We start from the raw sequence: 16,914 nt of genomic DNA, 5'->3' as shown, positions 1-16,914 counted from the left end.
TTGTAGTTTTCCCTTGACCAATTGAAAGTGACCATCTTTGTCTTTTTTGACTTTAGTTGCTTTAAATCCACATGTATCTGAAAATAAGATTGCAACTCCTCTTTTCTTCTGAATTCCATTTGCCTGAAAAATTGTCTTCCAACCCTTGACTCGGAGCTTTAATTTGTCTTTTGAAGCCAGGTGTGTTTCTTGCAGACAGCAAATGGATGGCTTGTGTTTTTTAATCCAGTCAGCCAATCTATGTCTCTTCAGTGGGGAATTCAAGCCATTAACATTTATGGAGATAATTGATAAGTGTGGTAGTATTCTATTCGTCTTATTTGGTGAGAGTCCATTGCTTAGTTTTATCTTTTGCATCAGTGTGGAGGTTAGGTTCTGTCCTTTGATTTCTGAGTTCTTACTTTGCTGCTGATCCATTGTGGTGGTCAGTGTGCAGAACAGGTTGAAGTATTCCCTGTAGAGCTGGTCTTGTTGTGGTGAATTTCCTCAATGTTTGTATATCCGTAAATGATTTGATTTCTCCATCAATTTTGAAGCTTAGCTTAGCAGGGTACAGAATTCTGGGCTGAAAATTGTTCTGTTTAAGTAGATTAAAGGTAGATGACCATTGTCTTCTTGCTTGGAAAGTTTCATTAGAGAAGTCTGAGGTCACTCTGATGGATTTGCCCCTGTAGGTCAACTGGCGCTTACTCCTGGCAGCTTGCAGAATCTTTTCTTTTGTCTTGACTTTGGACAGGTTCATCACAATGTGTCTTGGAGAAGCTCGGTTAGAGTTGAGGCGACCTGGGGTCTGATATCCCTCTGAAAGCAGTGTGTCAGAATCTTTGGTGATGTTTGGGAAATTTTCTTTTATAATATTCTCTAGTATGGCTTCCATTCCTCTGGGGCATTCTTCTTCCCCTTCTGGAATTCCTATAACTCGTATGTTGGAACGTTTCATAAAGTCCCATAATTCTGACAGTGAACGTTCTGCTTTCTCTCTCTTCTTTTCTGCCTCTTTTACTATCTGAGTTATCTCAAAAACTTTGTCTTCTACCTCTGAAATTCTTTCTTCTGCATGGTCTAACCTGTTGCTGATACTTTCCATTGCATCTTTAAGTTCCCTGATTGACTGTTTCATTTCCTTCAGCTCTGCTATATCCTTTTTATATTCTTCATATCGTTCATCTCTGATTTGATTCTGTTTTTGGATTTCCTTTTGGTTATTTTCCACTTTATTAGCAGTTTCCTTCATTGTTTCCATCATTTCTTTCATTGTTTTCAACATGTGTATTCTAAATTCCCTTTCTGTCATTCCTAACATTTCTGTATAGGTGGAATCCTCTGCAGTAGCTACCTCATGGTCCCTTGGCGGGGTTGTTCTGGACTGGTTCTTCATGTTGCCTGGAGTTTTCTGCTGATTCTTCCTCATGAGTGATTTCTTTTATCTGTTTCCTTGCCCTAATTTTCCTTTCACTTCCTCTTGCTCTTTAAGTTCTTGTGCCTGTGGAAGTTGTGGGCGGGTTTAGACGGGTTGAACACACGCGACCACTTGCCGGTTTTCCACTGTTTTAGTCCTCCTCTTGGGGTCCAGAAGTCTCTCGCTGACTCCCTGTATCCTCATAGGAGTGATGATAGGCAGTTCCCACCAGCCAGAGATGCCTGGAGTCCTATCTCCCCAGACTCACGGTGCCCAGATGCAAGGAAGCTGTTACTCGGCTGCCATCTTGCTCCGCCCCCCCTAAATAGCACATTCTTAACTGATGGGTCAAAGAAGAAATTATGTGAGATTGAAAAGTACTTTGAGATGGATGAAAATGAAAACAAAATGTGTCAAAACATACAGGGTGCAAAAAAAGCAGTGCTCAGAGGGAAATTCATAGATGTAAATGCTTACATTGAAAAAGAAGAAAGACTCCTAACTTTATAACCCAACTTTATATCTCCAGAAACTAGAAAAAGAAAAGCATGCTGAACATTGGTGATGAGGCTAATACCATGAGATTCTTCAGGAAAATATTGTCTATTTTATGTGCTTTGCCTTCTATTTGTTTCAAAAAGCCCACTCTGTTCTCTACTCTGTTTTCTGTTTCAGGAGACCAAACTGTATGGATCATGCTGATGAGCTTGCTTCCCTCTAACTTCTGTTTGGGTTTGGCCAATGGGAGGTACTGGCAGGAGATAGAAGGAAGGTAGAGAGAAAGGTCAGGGTGTTACTCTCTCTGATCCTTTTCTACCTTATTGTGGTAGTTGGCTTCCCTAGCCACTTTCTCTGGTCAGTTGTGAGCACTCTCTCCCTTGAACTGTCAGGCATTAAGAGTTAGAAATAGTTCTCCAGTTTTGCTAGCTTTGGGGTACTGCACCAGCCCTTAACTTTGTCCACACCTTTACGAGCAGTCCCTTTTAGAAATTGCTCTTAAATTTCTCCACAGGAATGTGTCTTACATTTCCTGTTGAATCTAGTTTATGAAATTATAAATGGAATTGCCTCAGTAAGGAGGCAAAGGCTAAGGGAAGCTCTTTCCATTTATCCTGTTCTGATCATGTTGGGTGAACCTAGTGATCACATTAGATAACTCTGAATTTTCATGAGGACCCCTGTGTCTTGCCTTTGCAGTGCCTCTCCTTGCATCTGTGTTTTTTTATTTCTGCCCATTCGTTCTGCATATTTAAATATGTACATTATAATACATAATGTACATATGTACATAACTCTTACAAAACATACTATTTTGAAAATTCTGAACAGATGTGTTTTATGAAATCTTTGTCTGTTTTCCACAAATTGTATCCCCCTGAAATGATTTTGGCATCATGTTCCCATGGAAACATGGAAAAGCTCATTTTAGGGAGGAATGGAAGCAGAAAGCCTTTCTAGTACAAAAAAGAGAGAAGAGGGAGTAAAGATAGAAATTGGAGAAACAAGTGGTTAGGAATTGGAGTCCTGTAACCCTACAGGATATAGTATAGCAGGAAGTCTCTAAGATGGTTCCCAACGCTCCCACCTTCTGGTACTTATTGTCTTATAGAGTTCCCTCCTTTTGAGTAACTGGTTCCTAACAAATAGAATATTAAAATGTTGACTGGATGTCCCTTTTATGATCAGGTGACAAAGATTCTATCTTCTGTCTTGGTTAGCAGTGTTTCTCTCTTGCTGGCTTTGATGAAACCAGATGCTTATTTGAAGAAGCAAGGAATAGAGGTTATTCTTCATCCAGCAGCCAGTGAAGAGGCCCTTAGTCAACAGTCTTCAGAGAACTGAATTCATCCTAAAACCACATGAGTGAATAAGGAAAAATTTATTACCCACTTGAGACTTCAGATGCGATCTCAGCCCTGGCCAATATTTTTTAAAAATTTCAATAGATTTAGGGGGTATAGTGTTTTTTTTTGTTACATGGATGAATTGTACATAGCATGGGGTGAAATCAGGGTTTTTGGTGTACTCATCACCTGAATAGCATACATTAAATCTAAGAGGCAGTTTCTGATCCTTACCCACTTCTGAGTCTCCAAGCCCACTATATCACTCTGTATAACCAGGTATACCCATTGTTTAGTTCCTACTTATAAGTAGTTCCTACTTATATGTGGTGTTATTTTTTTTGTTGTTGTTGTTCCTGGGACACTTCACTTAGGATAATGGCATCCAGTTCCTTCCAAGTTGTTGCAAAAGACATTATTTCATTCTTCTCTATGGCTGAGTAGTATTACATGGTATATATCACATTTTCTTTATCCACTCATGCATTGGTGGGCACTTAGATTGATTTCATATGTTTGCAATTCTGAATTGTGCTGTAATAAACACATAAGTGATGCATCTTTTTAACATAGTGACTTCTTTTCCTTTGGGTAGATAACCTAGCAGTGGAACTGCTAGATGAAATGGAAGGTTTGTTTTTAGTATTTTGAGGAATCTCCATGTTGTTTTCCACAGAGGTTGTACTAGTTTACTTTTCTACTGGCAGTTTATAAGTGTTCCCTTTTCACTACATCTGCCTATGGCCAACATTTTGATTTCAGCCTGTGAAACACAGCCATGCCACAGCTAAGCCATGCCCAGATTCCTGATCTATAAAAATCTCTATTTTCTCAATTTTGTTAATGCTTATCTCAGAAAAGAGATAGGATGAAAATCTTGTCCTATCACAAGCACTCACATAAAATTTGGTTTTCCTAAAGAGTGGTTGAAGGCAGCCCAATCACACTAAAGTAGCCCTACAATCCATGTTTCCCAGTATTCATGTATTATTTGTGACTAATTGGTTTCGAGAACAATCCTCTTGGCCCCCCAAATCATACCAGCAATAGATGAGCTGAGAAAGCATCAACAGAGGCCATAAGATTAAAAGGACCATGAGTGGCCTCACAAAGGATAAAGACAGATAATGGAAATAAAATGTGCCATCGTACGTTTTATAAATTTCTAAATCTTCTCCTTCAATCCTTGGCCTCTGGGTAGAAGCAGAGCTAGATTAAGGAATGTATTTAATGGGTATGGAGTTTAAGTTGTGCAAGATGAAAAGTCCTGGGGATGGATGGTGGTGATGGTTGCACAACAATCTGAATGTTGAGCTGAGCTATACCGTTACTGAGCTGTATGCTCAAAAATGGCTATAATGGTAGATTTCTGTGTGTGTTTTGCCACACTTAGAAATAAAAAATTAAACTTAAAAAAGTTATGGTAGGAAAGGCAGTCAGTATAAGTAAGAGAAGAATTTATTTGTCTTGTAGTTATCTTGATTCTGAAATATCTAAAGTCACCTCCCTAAACAAGCAGAGCTAAATGAACTGATGCCACCACATACGGTGTTTGTACAATATGGGTGCACCTCCTTCTTCAACACAGAACACCCTTCTCCTAATGAATCACCCATTCACTGCATCCAGTTTGAATATGGTCTGGTGACCTGAAAACCTAAATGAGACCCTCCAGTATGCATGCAATATAAATGGTAAAACCAAAGTAAACAAATAAATGAACAAAAATCTCCAAATAATAAAAACAATTCCAACTTCAATGGAAGCATGGGAAACACACACAGAAGTCAAAGAATCTTAGTCATTTTAAAATTTCATTAGGCAGGAATTGGGAAGACCACTGACTGCCCTTGTCTCAGTGTAGATTCTTTGTTCATTGTTCTCCATGCAGTTTTGCCTTGGGGGGTTTTCATTGTCTTCAATGCCCCAAGTCCACTCCTGAAGGTTTTTCTTTTTTTCTTTTTTTTTTTATAGGGGGGTTTGATCCGATTTTCTTGGGGGGAGGATTGGAGCTCAGAGTATAAGTGCTGGCCAGCATCACTATCCGCTTGCTCCATCTGCCATCCTCTGTGAGCAACATCTGTAGGAAACTAAATTTAGTCCAAGAAATCAGCATCAAGAAGGAGACATCCCTACTTCTAATGTACCTATCCCTAACAGTCACCGAACCTGTGTGTGACAGTTCTGCTAGGCAGAATAACTTATTACATCTCCTATGAAAGAGAAGCTGGTTGGGCGGTGCCTGCGGCTCAGTGAGTAGGGTGCTGGCCCCATATACCAAGGGTGACGGGTTTGAACCCGGCCCTGGCCAAAGTGCAACAAAAAAATAGCCGGGCGTTGTGGCGGGAGCCTGTAGTCCCAGCTACTCGGGAGGCTGAGGCATGAGAATCGCCTTAAGCCCAGGAGTTGGAGGTTGTGTGAGCCTTGACGTCACGGAACTCTACCGAGGGCGACAAAGTGAGACTCTGTCTCAAAAAACAAAAACAAAAACAAAACAAAACCAAAAAAAAAAAAGTAAAAAAAGAAAGAAAGAAAGAAAAGCTGGTTTCTAGACATAGATGTGGAATTAAAGAATATTCTAGGGAACTGGGTTGACGACTAATCACAAACTTGTTGCTTCTCGGACAATGTTATGAATCCATTCCTGGCACCTTTATCCGTGTTTTTCTTCTTCTTCTTTTTTTTTTGTAGAGACAAGAGTCTCACTTTATGGCCCTCGGTAGAGTGCCGTGGCCTCACACAGCTCACAGCAACCTCCAACTCCTGGGCTTAAGCGATTCTCTTGCCTCAGCCTCCCGAGTAGCTGGGACTACAGGCGCCCGCCACAGCGCCCGGCTATTTTTTTGTTACAGTTTGGCCGGGACCGGGTTTGAACCTGCCACCCTCGGTATATGGGGCCCGCGCCTTACCGACTGAGCCACAGGCGCCGCCCTATCCGTGTTTTTCATACACACAAAAATGTTTCTTGAGCTCCAGAACCGCGAGTATCTCTGTCACAACCCGAGCAGTCACGTATCCCCCAGCAAGCCTCCTGCCGCCGGACCTTTACAAATCACAAGCCTACTTCGAGAAGTCCTGAGACAGGGCCCTCTCAGAAGGTTGGAGGTTTGTGTGGAGTTTGTTCCTGCGATAGAGCACCTGTGCGAGAAAAGCAACCGCTGGTTTCCATCCCCATCAAGGTCTCCTAACCAGCTCAGCGTGCGCCTCCTGCTGTCTCACAGAACTGTCAGTGTACGCCGAGGCCTACGCGCGGGTAATCCAGCCCAGTGCCGCGAGCAGCCCCCGGGCTCCAGCCCCTCCCTCTCATGAATTATACATAAGGAGGGGGGGCTACTTACCTGAGGCTCCTGCAGACCAGAGCGGCAGGCCCAGTGTCCCACTTGTCTTGATCGGGATCTTGCTTTCAGGATGTTGTCTGAAGGAATTTGGTAAGTTCCATGTGGTGAGGGCTGGGCATTGGGATGAACTTTCTTTCCTTCACGATCCCTCATCTTTCCAATTTTTCTACATCTGTCCACTGTGGAGGGAGCAACCGACATTTCTGTCTTTGTTTCAGTTAATTGCCAACCACAGAGGACCTTTCACTGGCAAACCAGGGTTAAAGGCCCCAAGGTCCTCCCCCCTACCCCCGACCCCCATGTAGATCTTATCCAGACTAAAGTTAGAAATGATGGTAATCAGCTCCTTCTCAGCCAGAAACATCATCTCAGCCTCATCCATGGTGGCACAAGCTTCTGTCTGGGGACTTGCCGTCTCCTCAGTGTCCAGGAGGAGAAACCATGGCCATGGTGTTCCAGTTCTGAAACCTTTTCACCTAATTTCCTGCTGGTACAATTTTGGGGGGCTCATGATACAAATTTGGGGGATTGTTTTTGTGTGTCAGATAGTCACAGTGTTTTTCAGGCCAGGGTCATGGTTTCCTTGATAACACAGGCCTCCCCCAAATTTGGTGGGCTTCCCATCTTTTAGTCTCCAGCCAGGTCCACAGGCAAGCAAACACAGCCAAAGATTTCCTCTATGTCTGGACTTTACCATTCTCTCATCTTAGTGGTGGCCACTCCGTGCCTTTTGAAAAGTAGGGTTGGGAGGGACTGCAGTATCCTGGCTCCTGGATGACACTCACAGTCAAGAAGAGACTACGAAGTGGGAAGCTCCTTAGAGCCTGGTATTGCAACTTCACTTTGGGTGTGCAGAAGTGGTTGTGTTTTGAACCCTTGGGTATCAGTCCATTTTGTATTGCTATAAAGGAACACTTGAGGCTGGGTAATTTATGAAGAAAAGAGGTTTATTTGGATCCTATTTCTGCAGGCTGCACACGAAGCATGGCACCAGAACCTGCTTCTGGTGAGGGCTTCAGGAAGCTTACACTCACTCCAGAAAGCAAGCAGAGTGCAGGCATGTTACACGTCGAGAAAGGGAGCAAAAGGGGGCAGATGCCATACTCTTTTTAACAATTCTCTCTGAAACTAAGAGAGTGAAAACTCTCTATTATTATCTCGGGGAGGGCACCAAGCCATTCACAAGGGATCAGCCCCCATGACCCAAACACTTCCCACCAGGCCTTACCTCCACCATCGGGGACCAAATTTCAATAATATATTCCTTTCCATCTTTGCTTGCCTCATTACTATATGCACTCAAGGAAATGACCTTCAAGATACTAAATGCAATTTTTCTTCACCAATCCTTTAAGGAACTGTCATAAAATGCTTAATGTTTAACCATAGCCTTACCACTACAGGACTGAATTTTGCTCCTCCAGGATTACTGAGTTACTTGGTGGCTTGCCTTCCCAGTTATAAGAGATTTCCAGGCTTGCCAAGAGAATGTCTTGTTCTCAGTAATTCCTCAGATGAGTCATGATACTGTTGACTGTTGGAGTAAGTATGATGTTTAATCATCTGTAACTACATCTATGTCTCTCCCCTTCTCTTTTTCTCTCTCTTTTAAAAATTTTGGTAGGGTCTTACTCTGTCACCTAGGCTAGAGTGCGCTAGTGATCACAGCTCACTGCAGTCTCAGTCAAACTCCTCGGCTCAAATGATCCTCCTATTTCAGTCTCCTGAGTAGCTAGGACTACAGGCTCATACCACCACATTTTTTTTTTCCAGTTTTTGGTCAAGGCTGGGTTTGAACCCGCCACCTCCGGCATATGAGGCCAGTCCCCTACCCCTTTGAACCACAGGAACCACCCTGCATCACCACTTTTTTTTGTTTTCTTGTAGAGACAGGGTCTCACTATGTTGCTTAAGGTGATCTTGAACTCCTGGTCCTAAGTGATTCTCCCATTTCAGCCTCCCAAAGTGTTGGGATTACAGGCATGAGCCACTGTACCCAGGCACATCGCTTTCTTTGTAACAGTGGCAAAACGTAGTCAACACACAAATAGTGTGGCTTCTCCAAACCACATCCCCCAAACCTACAATTGACACCATTAATAAGCACCTACTCTGTCATTCAAGACATCAGCATTTTATCTAATGGTTTGCTATACCATAACATAGGTCACTGAGCTCTCTCCTTGTGTCTGTGTCTTCATGACCTACTATCAGATTGTCAAGTTAACGTCTCATAGTTTTGGTTGTTACTGCAGCAGTATTCCACTGCTGGTATTATAGAAAAACCCCACTTCTGGTACTGACTTAAATATTAAGTTATTGTGTAGTATGAGCTGTTATACCAAAGTGAATTTGTTTTCTTTAAATCATCCCTTACATCCCTGGGTCCAAAGTTACTGCATTTGTCCTGCTCTTCTTCCTTTTTCCTTTTTTTTTTTTTTTTTTTAAGAGACATGCAGGATCTTATTCTGTTGCCCAGGCTGGAGTGCAGTGGCATCATCATAGCTCACTGTAGCCTCAAACTCCTTGGCTCAAGTAATCTCCTGCTTCAGCCTCCTGAGTAGCTGGGACTACATGCACATGCCATTACTCCCAGGTAAGTTTTCTATTTTTAGTAGAGACGGGGTCTCCTTCTTGCTCAAGCTGGTCTCAACCTCCTGACCTCAACTGATCCTCTCACCTTGGCTTCTCAGAGTGGTGGGATTATAGGCATGAGCCACTATGCCCAGACTGAAAGTTACTGTTTAATCTCCAACCATACATTTTTATCCCAGGCTATAGGAAAGAGTAAAAGCACAATGTACTTCTCACCACATCCATATTCCATTGGCCAGAACAACGAATATCACACATACTGTAGCTGGCAGCAGACATGTCTGGGTTAACAGACAATTTTTAGGTGGATTACCATGAACCTGATCATACCTTGGGAGTTCTGTTATTAAAGGAAGAATTAAATGAATTCTGCTGAACAACTAACAACACATTACTTGGTTCATCCAGTGAAGCAAGATTATCATTTTCAATATCAAGAAATATTGAAAATATTTGAAAATATTGAGAAATATCAAGGCTCAGAGATTTAAAGAAACTTTCCCAATATTACATAGCTACTAAAGGCTAAGTTAGGGTTCAGCCCCATATGGTCTGTGCACTTCACAATTTTAACCAGTTTTATCTACATGCAGAAGACTGAAACTGAACCTTCACCTCTCACTATTGACAAAAATTGATTCTCATTGGATAAAAGATTTAAATTTAAGACACAAAACAATAAAAATCCTAGAAGAGAGTGTGGGAGGAAACACTTGAAGATAATAGCCTGGGAAAAAACTTTTATGGGGATGACACCCCTAGCAATTGCAGCAATACCAAAAATAGATAACTAGGATGTGATCAAGCTAAAAACCTTTTGACAGCTAAGAACACCACAAACAGAGCAAACAGCCCTCAGAATGGGAGACGATTTTTGCATGTTATGAATCTGACAAAGGCCTGATAACTAGAATCTACAGAGAATTCAAACAATAAGAAAAGTGCAAACAACCATCTCTATAAGTAGGCAAGAGATTTAAGCAGAAATCTCTGAGGATGACAGATGAATGTCCAACAAGCACATGAAAAAATGCTCATCGTCTTTAATCATCAGAGAAATGCAAATCAAAACCACTCTAAGATATCACCTAACCCCCGCAAGATGAGCCCACATCACAAAGTCCCAAAATACCAGATGGGACTGGTGTTGGAGAGAAAGGAACACTTCTTTTTTTTTTTTTTTTTTGAGATCAGTCAACCCCAAATAGGGCAAGGGCACGTTTACTATAAATGCATAGTCAGCAGTAATAGGGCGAGTAGGCAAGTGGTTCATGGAAGAGGCGCCACCCACTGGCAGGGGTGAGAGTGCAGGCAAGCAAAGGGCCTAAGTGGACCCCAGCCACCCATGGCAGAGGTCAGCCTGGCTGCACCAAGGAGCAGGGACGGAGAGGCCATGAGGAGTCTCCCACTATAATGAGACATCCTGCTTTCTTCAGATAGTAATTCACTTATTTCCCACAACAGCATCATGAAGTTGATAATAATTAATAACCTCATTTTAAAATGAGCAGAGAAGGAGAACCTCTAGCCAAAGATCGCCAGAAAGGAAGCAGCAGTGCTAATTCTGATTCTGGCTGACTCCAGCTGCTCCCAGCCTGAAGCCCAGCGAGCAGCCTCACAGCAGACCTTCTCCCACCATCGCAGGAGTGAATCTACTTCCTTGCAGGGTGACAGCCCAACAGGAATGCCAGGGCACCCAGGGCGAGCAGGAGGTACCAGCCAATGGGACACTAGTCAGGGACTGAATCAGCTGGAACCTCTGGAGAGCAGGGACACTTTTCTTTTTTCTTTTCAGAGAGCAGGGACAGTTGAAACAGTCAGATGTTAGAATAACCGTGCCTTACTACTAGCTGTGAGCTGGAGTTCACAGTCTTCTCTCCCAGAGGCTCAGAATTCTAGGCGTCATCTCTCAGGGCGTCCGGTCACCAGGATTTTAGGCATTCTCCTTGGGGCCACATACGCTGAAGGCAGCTGTGCCATAGGCTGGCCTTGTTGGAGCCTGGCTTCTTGCTGTTCCAGACAGTTTCTGGGGGTGGCCCCCTGAGTGCCAGCAGACTACAGTCTGGTTCCCTGTGCACAGATATCGAGCCAGTATAGGCAGGAAAAGGCTCAAACTATGGGAGAGTTGCCTGGTAGGTTCCTGTGCCTCCAGCAGTGGCTGAGTAAGGTAGAGCACAAAACCAGTAGCATCCACACTGCTTGGCCTCTGCCACCATTCCCTCATGTTCCTTTGCCTCCAGCTGCTCCAGAGGGATGAGGGCTGGAGTTTTCCAGGATCCAGGGTTCCTCCCTCTTTCCACCCACACACTCGCCCTTGCCACTGCAGCCTTGCTGCTCACCACCTATGAAGTTTCCCCCTGGCCCTGACCCCTCCCTGAAGGCTCAGCTCCACACACCTGAAACTGCTTTCATGATCTTCATCTCCTCTCCCCCAAAGCACCTGGTCTTCCTTCACCTTTCCTCCAGTTGCTTAAGTCCAGCGGTGAGGGGTCATTCTGGATTCTCCCTCTCCCACCTCATTCCTGATCCTATTCCTCACTGGGCCTGGTCTATGTTCTCCCCGGAACAGCTCTTCCGTGCCTCTCTTCCCCTCCACCCCTTTGAGCAGACCCTGCCTGGCTCCTGTGCTCACCAACCTCTTTTTTCCGCCACCAGCCCTGCTTCCCTTTGTCTGGAGGCCTCTCCAACCATTGAAAACCACTTCACCCCCAGGCACCAAATGAGCAAAGTAAAGAACACAGCTAAGGCGCCAGCCACATACACCTGAGCTGGCAGATTCAAATCCAGCCTGGGCCTGCCAAACAACAATGATGGCTGCAACCAAAAAATAGCTGGGTGTTGTGGTGGGTGTCTGTAGTCCCAGCTACTTGGGAGGCGGAGGCAGGAGAATCGCTTGAGCCCAGGAGTTGGAAGTTGCTGTGAGCTGTGATGCCACAGCACTTTACCAAGGGCAACAGCTTGAGGCTCTATCTCTAAAAAAAAAAACAAAAAACGAAAACACACGGCTTGCCGAGAAGCAGCCCCCACCTTCGGCTGACGGGGAACTGGCTGCTACGCACTCCAACTCCTTTGCCACTCTGAGCTATGTGTTCCATGCCAGCTCCTCAGGTGAGCCCATGGAGTGATAACGTGACATTTATTGCCTTCCCTTCCTTCCCTGTCTCAGTTTCCACAGCCCTACTACTCCTGCCTGGAATCACCTGCTTCTAGGAACCCAAAAGCCACCTGGTCTCCTCCCAAGGATTATCATCTCTTGCCCAGTGGGTCTCTGAACTATTCATTTCTCCAACCCATCTCCCACAGTGCAGCAAGGGTGATACCTTCAAAAATCCACTCGCCTTTATGACTCCCCAGGGCTTTCTGTGGCTCGTAGGATCGGGATGAAACCCCTCCACAGGGCCATGGAGCTCGTGTGTGCCCATCTTACGTCAGGTCCCCTTGCATCTGTGTGCCCGGTAGCTGTTAGGCATGCTCAGGCCTTGGTGCAAATGCCACCTTCTCAGCAAAGCCCTCGTGGAGTCCCAGCCCAGGTCCAGACCCCGGTCATATGCTCAGCCAGAGCCACATGCTATTGTTATTTTATCATCATTTAGCTTGGTGCCTGTGGCTCAAGTGGCTAAGGCGCCAGCCACATACACCTGGGCTAGCAGGTTCGAATCCAGCCTAGGCCTGCCAAACAACAATGACAGCTGCAACAACAACAACAAAATAAATAACCAGGCATTGTGGCAGGCACCTGTAGTCCCAGCTACTTGGGAGGTGGAAGCAGGAGACTCTCTTGTGCCCAGGAGTTGGAGATTGCTGTGAGCTGTGATGCCAGAGCACTCTATTTTGTCATCATTTTACATGACTTTGTGACAGTTTGATTCACAACTCCCTCGGTAGGCAGAGTTGAGACTACAGAAGGGCTGCCCATGTTCACTATTTTCTCATTTCTCTCTAGCAAAACCCGGTTGTGTTCAAGGTGGTCACATGCACAGATTAAAAACTCAATGTCCAGCATCTGTTGCAGCCGTGAGTGGCGGTGCAGTCCAGTCTGGCCAATGAAGGAGAAGTAGAAGTCACTTGGAAAGTTTTAGGGAAGTTGGTTTCTCAGTGTATTTCACCCTCCCGTCTAGTGACTTTCTTCTTCTTCCTGCTAGAAACACAGGTATGTCCTCTCCTCCCTGGAGGTTCAACGGCCATTGCCTGACCATGAGGACAGCAGCCACACATTCAGTTTTTAAATTGACACAAAATCTTGGGGCAGCGCCTGTGGCTCAAGGAGTAGGGCGCTGGCCCCATATACTGGAGGTAGTGGGTTTGAGCCCGGTAAAAAAACTGGTGCTGGCTGCTCGGTGCCCAGGTCTCCCGCACGCTCTCTGGAGAGTTCCTGTAGACTGGTCTTGCTCCTCCTGCAGAACTCGCAGCACATCACACAGTGGAGGCTCAGTTTCAACCCAGTGCTGGGCGCAGGAGAGCAGCAGCAGTAGCTGAGGCGACAGGCGGAGACGCATGGTGTCCGTGCGCTCCCCGTGGGCGCCCAACTGCCGCCGGCCTGTGCGCTCTGGGGAATCCGGAGCTCAGCACCTGGCACAAGGTCTTGGACCCCTGCCGGCCACCGCCCTCCGAGAAGCCATCGCTGGGCCACCAGACCCGGGGTGGGCTAGGACTGCTGCTCCTAGGATGAGGTGGCTGAGCGCGCTAAACCACCCGGCCCATTGATAAGACCGCGGCCAGGAAGGAACACTTCTACACTGCTGGAGGGATTGCAAACTAATACAGCCTTTTTGGAGAGAAGTACAGGGAAGCCTCAAAGATCTAAAAATAGATTTTCCATTTGACCCTGCAATCCCATTACTAGGCATCTACCCAGAAGAACAAAAATCATTTTACCACAAAGACATTTGCACTATAATGTTTATTGTGGCTCAATTTATAATTGCCAAGTCGTGGAAGCAACCTAAGTGCCCCTCAACTCACCAATGGATCAACAAACTGTGGTACATGTATACCATGGAATATTATGCGGCCATGAAAAAGATGGAGACTTTACATCTATTACATTTACCTGAATGGAGTTGAAATACATTTTTCTTAGTAAAGTATCTCAAGAATGGAAAAATAAATCTCTAATAGGTATTCCATACTAATATGAAATCGATATATAAACAATTATATGTTCACAAGAACAATAAAACACTATTATAGTCCAGTAGTTCGGGGGTAGAGGGAAGTGGGGGGGAGTGGGAGGACATATGGCAGAAGGAGGGAGAGCATGAGGTGGGATCTCACCTACTGTGCACATTGTGAGGGTGGATAACATGCCCCCTGGGTGAGGGGCTCTTCTACAAATGGAGCTTTACCTTGAAAGTGAGAACAATGTTACCTAACTATTGTACCCTCATATTAATTTGAATAAAGTTAAAAAAAACAATTTTAACCAGTTCATTTTGAGCCACGATTCTGTGCTTAGAACAAAAAGATTTTAAAAAATCCAAAGAAAATGTGGGATAAGAGAATAGGAAGGAGACAGGAGTAAAGATTTCCATCCCAGGTGGAAGGAGACTCAAGAGGAAAATAAAGTTTTGGGACAATTTCTAGATTTTTTTGTATTCATGATTATTTAATATCAAAACTGTCTTTCTGGGAAAGCAATGTTCCATTATTCCAACATTTCAAGGGGGGTGGTGCTTCTCTTCTATGTCAATAATAATTGCCTTCCTTTTTATAATACGCAGAACACACACACACACACACACACACATAAATAAGTCCTACTACATTGCTGAGTAGTATTCCATGGAAAGGATGTGCCAGGGAATGTTTAACCATTCATCTATTGGGGTGATATTTTTGTTTTTCCAGTTTTTTGCTATTACAAGTAAAACTTCTATAGCGCAGCTGACCCTTGGGTGTTGATTTCAATTTCAATTTTTTTTTGAGACAAACTCTTGCTCTGTTGCCCAGGATAAAATACAGTGGCATCATTATAGCTCACTTCAGCCTCAAACTTCTAGGCTCAAGTGAACCCCTACCTCAGCCTCCCAAGCAGCTGGCACCATAGGTGTATGCCACCATCCTTGGCTGATTTTTCTATTTTTTGCACGGGCAAGGTGTTGCTCTTGCTCAGGGTGGCCTCAAACTCTTGGCCCCACAAGATCCGCCTGCCTCAACCTCCCAAAGTGTTGGAATTCGGGGTGTGAGCCACCTCACCTGGCCTCGATTTCAATGTACATTAAAATTTTTATAGCTGGGCGGCGCCTGTGGCTCAGTGAGTAGGGCGCCAGCCCCATATGCCGAGGGTGGTGGGTTCAAACCCAGCCCCGGCCAAACTGCAACCAAAAAATAGCCGGGCGTTGTGGTGGGCGCCTGTAGTCCCAGCTGCTCAGGAGGCTGAGGCAAGAGAATCGCGTAAGCCCAAGAGTTAGAGGTTGCTGTGAGCCATGTGACGTCATGGCACTCTACCCGAGAGCGGTACAGTGAGACTCTGTCTCTACAAAAAAATAAAAATAAAAAGGAAATAAATATAATTTTTATAGCTGCCTCCATTTTTCTTTGAAATTGGGGAGTCAGTTCATTTGTGAATCTAACAACTCCTTTAGTAATGTTTTTGCGGTTTCTGTGGATTTAAAAATTTTCCCAATGGTGAGGACTTGGTTTTCCTTTATTGCCTTGAGTGGATGGAAATACTGGTTCCACCTGTCCCTGCCAGGCATTACCTCATGCAGGTGTGGGGCCAAGTATGACTCAAACCATACCTTTCCGATGGTTGGAGGCCAGGGCAACACTGACTTTGGCTCTAGGAGACAGAAACAAGAACTGGGGGCTTGCGTTAATTTAGAAGGAGCTTTGAGTGCTTTGGCTCCTTCACAAAGGCTGATTGAGCTTAGAAACACAGGCCTACCATGCTCACTGAGCAGGAGTGAGATTTGGGAGGCATTCCAACTCTGACCCATCTGCTGAGACTTGGGGAGATTCCTTCCTCTCTCTGTGTCTCACAGGTCAGTAAAAGAGGAATTAGCATTGATACGCTCTTCTGTCTCTGACATTTAGACTCTGCTCTTTTTCTCAAACTCAGAAATAAGAGGTTCCATGAGAATATGAGGGTCTACTAAATTTACTCTTTCCCAAAATGTGAAATACTTAACAGCAATGTTTTCTGCATGTGACATCAGTGAAACCTTTGAATAGCACAGGCATTTATTCCCTTCCCCAATTCCTTTTCAAACCTTCTGATTATTTCAAGGGACCATTTCAGTTTGGTGCTAATGTACTGTTAAAATGTACGCACTCTAGGAGGCTGAGGAGAGGTGGGTGGATCACCTGAGCTTAGGAGTTCCACACCAGCCTGAGCAAGAGTGAGACTCCGTCTCTAAAAAATAGCTGGGCATGGGGCGGCGCCTGTGGCTCAAAGGAGTAGGGCGCTGCCCCATATGCAGGTTCAAACCCAGCCTTGGCCAAAAACTGCAAAAGAAAACAAAAATAGCTGGGCATTGTGGCAGGTACCTGTAGTCCCAGCTACTTGGGAGGCTGAGGCAAAAGGATTGCTTGTGTCCAAGAGTTTGAGGTTGCTGTAAGCCATGACACCATAGTAGTCTACCAAGGGTGACAAAGTGAGATTCTGTCCCCCCCCAAAAAAAAATCCTATTTAGGCTGGTTGCAATTTTCCATGCCTATAAAGTTTTTCTTTTTTAGTAGGGATAGTGTCTTGCTCTTTCTCAGGCTGGTCTCGAATTCCTGAGTTCCAGCAATCCGC

At 44.7% G+C, this 16,914-nt stretch overlaps 1 long non-coding RNA gene across 1 annotated transcript; it reads left to right on the top strand.

Moving 5' to 3' along the window:
• The first annotated feature begins 6,001 nt into the window (after positions 1-6,001).
• LOC128581536 (uncharacterized) lies at positions 6,002-14,735 on the top strand. Its single transcript, XR_008378866.1, has 3 exons — positions 6,002-6,671; positions 8,006-8,123; positions 9,031-14,735. It is a non-coding gene; the product is annotated as an uncharacterized LOC128581536 (long non-coding RNA).
• The last annotated feature ends 2,179 nt before the right edge of the window (positions 14,736-16,914 follow it).

The sequence above is a fragment of the Nycticebus coucang genome, chromosome 3, assembly GCF_027406575.1.
Source record: "Nycticebus coucang isolate mNycCou1 chromosome 3, mNycCou1.pri, whole genome shotgun sequence".
NCBI lineage: Eukaryota > Metazoa > Chordata > Mammalia > Primates > Lorisidae > Nycticebus > Nycticebus coucang.
Note: the sequence above shows the minus strand (reverse complement) of the source record. Positions and strands in the feature narration are given on the sequence as shown.